Source organism: Coenobita brevimanus, chromosome 100 (genome assembly GCF_032717465.1).
Source record: "Coenobita brevimanus isolate Jiangsu-jjx chromosome 100, ASM3271746v2, whole genome shotgun sequence".
Classification (NCBI taxonomy): Eukaryota; Metazoa; Arthropoda; class Malacostraca; order Decapoda; family Coenobitidae; genus Coenobita; species Coenobita brevimanus.
Genome location: NC_137053.1, coordinates 44,688,049 through 44,694,048, shown reverse-complemented (window position 1 = coordinate 44,694,048; position 6,000 = coordinate 44,688,049). Strand labels below are relative to the sequence as shown.

Below are 6,000 nucleotides of genomic sequence, written 5' to 3'. Positions count from 1 at the left end.
TCCTGCCTGCCTGCCCTCCTTCTGCCTGCCTGCCTTTATCAGTGAGTTGGTAAAGAAATTTTATTTCATAACTCGATGTTGCTGTGCAATAGGCTATGGATTGCCCACATACACTATTTGTTAAGTAATATCTGTGTGCTCCACTGTTGTTCATATCCTCCCCTCCCCTAACTACTTCCTTTGCCCATTCGTATCTCTGATGTGTGTATGGCTGTCCCTTTTTGTTGCTCGGTAATAGAATAACGAAAATTACACAATCATTTCTTTCCTTTGTGGTCACGTTCCAGCTTGTCTGCCAACCTGCATTTTATCCCTGACTGTCTGCTTGCCTGCCTGCCTGCCTTTTGCCTGCCTGCCTGCCTCTATCAGTGAGTTGGTAAAAATTTGTATTTGATAACTCGATGTTACTGTGTAAAAGACTATGGATTGGCTACATAGACTATTTAAGTATTATCTGTGTGCTCCACTGGTGTTCATATCCTCCCCTCCACTACCTACTTCCTTTGCCCATTCGTATCTCTGAGTTGTTGCATGGTAGACGTCGAGACTGACTTGAATCATTGTTAGTTCTACTAGCCAACTAAGCGCCCTCCGGGCGCTCTCTCCTAGATTGTGCAGGCTGCGCATGCACATGAAATATTTATAAAAAGACAACAAATATTACACCTTGGGGCCCATGGACTGATATTGGACTCCAATGTGAGCAACAAACATCCCCCTGGGCCTGTCATGAAAGTTTGGCCCCACTTGACCTTTTATGGTAATCATTCTCCAATTGACAGTGCAGCTAAAGTTGAGCATTAAAAAATTGTGTAGAACGTTGCGTAATACTACAGTGTTTGTGCATGGTAATTATAGTGGCCAAAAAGGAAAAAGTCAAGTTTTTTTAAGCATGAATGTTTTAATCCTGAAGGGGGAAACAAATTTATATTCTGAGGCAGAGAATTAGTTCAAGGTTTGTATATTGTTTGGTAACATTGTTTGGATGACTGTTATTTAAGTTTAATACGGAATGTGTATTAGATCTGGTAAACAATTACTAGGTATTAATTTAGTCGTTTATTTCTAGGTATGGAAGCCAGGCCACGTGGTCGTGCCCGGGCAGCAAGGACACGGGCCAATCGGCCAGAGGTCATAATGAATAGAACTTTGATAGTAGGTTATCACGCAGCAGGGAAGGGAATAAGGGAGATAAGTCGGTTAATGGGCATCTCAAGAGCGACAGTGTGACTGTGGTTAAGGAGATATGAGGCAGAGGGTCACGTGTTAACCAGACCTCGACCAGGGAGACCACGTGTTACCACCAATGAGGACGACGAAAGGCTGCAAAGGGAAGTAGAGAGAAACCCTAAGATAACGGCAGTCACCCTGACGAGAGAAGTAGAGCTACCTTGTCACGTAGTAACTACCAGGCGACGGCTGTCGGAGGCAGGGTTGCGCTGTCATATCCCTGCCCGAAAGGAGACGTTGACTGAAGCAAACAAACAAGGTCGGCTGAGGTTTGCTCAGACTTATGCCAGGGTAGGCGGAGAATTCTGGAAATCGGTGATCTTTAGTGATGAAAAGTGTTTCTTGTCTGTGTCTGCTCAAGGTCGCCACTGCTGGAGGTTGAGAAATACCAGATTTTCTCCCATAAACATTGCAGAAAGGACGAGAAGCGGGAGAGTGGCAGTTTCCGTTCATGGCTGGATGTGGTGGGGTGGACCAGGTGAACTGGTCACCATTGAAGGTAACCTGGATTCCCAGCAATACATAAACATTCTAGAGACCTCCTTCCTACCTTATGTGCGAGCCTACGCTATTCCTGAATCCCAGCCTATATACTTTGTTCAGGACAGGTCACCCATCCACACAAGTCATGCAGTCAGCAGTTGGTTTAATGCACACCCAGAAATTGTTTTAATTGACTGGCCATCCAAGGGGTGCGACTGCAACCCAATAGAAAAGCTATGGGCACTGATGGTTCAGGAGTGGGAGGTAGAGCAGAAGACGAAGGAAGCAGTGGAGAGAAAGACCAGGGAAGTATGGGAGGGGATCCGGCGGAGGGTGGACCTCTGTAGCAAACTTGTTGATTCTATTCCAAGAAGACTACAAGAGGTTATTGAGGCTGAGGGAGGTTGGACCAGGTATTAGAAACCTTTAATATAGGAGACACGAAATGATGAAAATGTATGAATTTCTGTTGTGGTTACTATTACATAAGGTTTTGTAAAGGTTGACAGTGATAGCTATTTTGCCTTTTTTCGTTTGAAAATTTTGTGTGCTCTATATTTCTCTAATTACATTCAATAAACTGTTATTCACCATGCTTGACACATTTTGTCACCCAAACTAATCTGAAATAAAAAGAGGAAAACCCTAAAATGAACGGTCAATGTGTTGATAATGCCATTAAATCCTCGGCTTGGATTATGAATCCACGTGTGAGCTTATATTCCAAAACTAAGATGAATGGTTTGAAATTTAAGTTCTGTTAAAATTGCAGCCTACTTAAATCTCGTATGAAGGAAAAAAACTCAGTAGGGAAGGAGGGACAGCTGAGAAAGTAAAGTTGAGTGGCTGGCAATACGTTGTCATCCTCAGAACTAATCGACACATAGCCCGAAATGCTTCAGTATAAGAGTCAGTGTATTTAAGTTGTGTGTGGATGTCCTACACCCATTTCATCTTGCCTGTCAATGAGAGGCATTATAAATATGATTAAGTGAGATAAGATTGTGAACTTTTTTCCCTTCTTAACTTGTAAATCAGTTTAATCTTGCGAAATATTAACAAAGCAACATTTGAAACGGAAAGTCCTAACACTTTAAGGAGAATTGATGAACCCTTTCACACTAACGGGTTGTGCCCGACAGAAAAAACAATGTAAACACAAGAAGTTTGCTGGTAGTGGTCGATGGAGGTCTGGGACTGCTAATAATAGATGTGGTATTAAGTCGGATAACAAGTGAGGGATAAACACACGGTGACCAGGGTTTGCATCTCACTGAATGAGTCCTAATAAATAACGTTAGCACACTAAAGGGTTGTGAAAAGAATTGCCATTTTGTATGAGTATATAGTTATAGTATTAGTTAAAATAATCTAGTAATAGTCATATTATACAAAAACAATGTCGCATAACACTACTGTAATCATTGTTTTGATCAATGACTTAACTTGGTATGATCATAAGAGTAAATATAAAGTCAAGTGATTAATGCTGTGAAATTTTGTATAATATCATCAATAAGAAACATTTATGATAAACTACTATGGAAAGACAGTAACAGTTATACCAACATCCTACCCACATGGTGAATCAAAGCTGTTCGAACTTCGAACCTCCCCTGCTCCATGCTCGGTGTGTTCGTTTGTACGTTGCAGCTCATGACATGTCAGATACAAAGACCCCTGAGTCCATTCTCCCTGCCTCTGAGGCGGGTCAGAGATTAGGGATTGCGAGTGTACATCTCAATGGCGCACTTGTTGGGCTTCTGGGGGTTGTAGATGCGGAAGGACAGCTGGCCCTTCTACCCCAGAGAGCCCTCATCCAGGCTGAGCTGCTCCTTGGGTAGGTGCGCTGACTGGAACCGCTGAAGGAGGTACTCCATGACCATATGAATGTGAATGGGCTGATCTTGGTTGTCCTGGGGAGTGGCGAGCATGCTGAAGGAGTGGAAGTGTTTCAGGATGGCACTGAAGCTCCTTCTACTCGTCGCCCACCGGACCCTAGGGTAGTTGTGCAAGTTGGAGCTCCTCCAGTAGTGCATGATGATCGGCATATGCACGACCCCCATGAAAAGGTATAGACCCAGGCACTTGGCCATCTCCTCTTCATTGCAGGAGAACCAGGCATCCAGCTGAGTCCCCAGGAATGTGGCATACCGGTTGATCTCCATGATGAGGTATGACAACAATTCCTGCATGAAGAAGAGCTGGAAAAACTGCAGGGGAGTTGTTGGAACATCCACCTTTATCCCAGGGGAGCCATTGAACGGCCCGTGGTTCGATGTGAATGGGCCACTGCTCCACCCAGGATCCTCTTCAGCGGAGGTGGCGGCGGTGGCAGTGGGTCGGCCAGTCGACACTGTTCAGCCTGTCGTCTGATCCCTTGGATGTCCCAAGTTTCCAGGTAGCAGACCACCCTCGTCTAGGAGGGGACGCCTCGGACGAGGAGGAAGACGAGACTGAGGGCTCTAGGGACACCAGTTTCCTCAGCCTGGCAGGTGAGGATGTCACTGTAGCATCCTGCACAGCAGAAGCGGATGGAGAGGCCATCACAACGAACGATGGCCCGGCTTCCGGTGACACTGGCTTGCCAAGGGGGGCAGAGGGGCCTGGAGATTGGGAACCAACAAAGAAAGCAGTGGGACCGGGAGGTCCTAGAGGTGGGAAGGGTTGTCTGGTGAAGCCGGCCAATGATGGTTGTGTGGTCTCCCTCAGAGGAAGGCGGCAGGGCAGCTTCACATGCTGATCAGATGGCATCAGCTCAACCTCTTCCATCCCAGAACGGTCGCTCTCAATGTCGCTTTCCGACTCTACCTCCTCGAGGATCTGATGCCACTTGTGTGGTGCCAACCCGCGTCTCATTTCTGCAAGACTGCTGTCGTTGCAAGCCAACTAGAGAATAAATTGCTGTCTGAGGGATTGCGGACCCTGTGGCAGTCCAGTGCTATGGTGGAAGTGTGAGCTGAAATAAAGGAGTCAAGATATGTTATTCACAGCCAGCCAAGAACTTGGCTCAACACTGGCACAACGCAAGGGTTCATGATATACGTGTATGTCCTTGGAAAACATCGTCTCCTACACCTGACTTAGCACACATGTAGGGGCCAGTAGCACGTGGTTACCCCTTTCATTTTCTTTGGACATTACACATAACCAAATCTATTATTTTTATGAGCTACACAGTAAATTTCACTAGTAACACGTAAATGGAAGTGTTCCATAGGCCATTACCTGTGCGCTAAGGTGTAGCAGACAGTGTTTCCCTTACGAGAACACGCTGCAGTAAGCCAGTCTTTCACTGTTGTTACACATAAAACATAGCCAAATATATCAGTACATGGGAAACACAGTAGATTTCACCAAGAAAAAAAAAACATATATATGTAAATGCACGTGTTCCAAACCTCGCATTGCATTTCGCTACCTATGTGCTAGCTCAGGTGTACGACACACACTCTTCCTTACGAGGACGTGGCTTACTTTTTCACTGTCTTTTCACATAAAACACAGCCAAATGTATCAGCACATGGGAAACATAGTAGATTTCACCAAGAAAAAAAAAACATACATGTAAATGCACGTGTTCCAAATCTCACTGCATTTCGCTGCCTTTGTGCTAGCTCAGGTGTAAGAATCAGTCTTCATTACGGCTCAGGTGTAAGAATCAGTCTTCATTACGAGCACGTGGCTCACTTTTTCACTGTCATTTCACATAAAAACATAGCCAAATATATCAGTACATGGGAAATACAGTAGATTTCACCAATAATATATATATATATATATATCTATATCTATCTATATATATATATATATATATATATATATATATATATATATATATATATTAACTCACGTGTTCCAAACCTCGCGTTGCATTTCGCTACCTTTGTGCAGGCTCAGGTGTACAAAACACACTCTTCTCTACAAGGACGTGGCTCACTTTTTCACTGTCTTTTCACATAAAACATAGCGAAATATGTCAAGGGAAACACAGTAGATTTCACCTATTAAAAAAAAAAACATATATGTAAATGCATGTGTTCCAAACCTCGCATTGCATTTCGCTACCTTTGTGCTAGTTCGTGTGTACTGTACGACACACATCTTCCTTATGAGCATGTGACTCACTTTTTCACTGTCTTTTCACATGAAACAACCAAATCTATCAATATATGAGGTAAACAGTATATTACACCACAACAAGTACAGGTACATGGCCCTTACCTGTCCGCTAAGGTGTAGCAGATGATGTTTCCCCTACAAGAAGACATTGCAGTGTTTACGATT

The 6,000-nt window shown here is 44.1% G+C and overlaps 1 pseudogene; it reads left to right on the top strand.

Annotated features, from left to right (window-relative positions):
- Positions 1-1,071: 1,071 nt before the first annotated feature.
- The window catches only part of LOC145414566 (uncharacterized), a 132,977-nt pseudogene continuing 128,048 nt past the window's right edge, over positions 1,072-6,000 (top strand).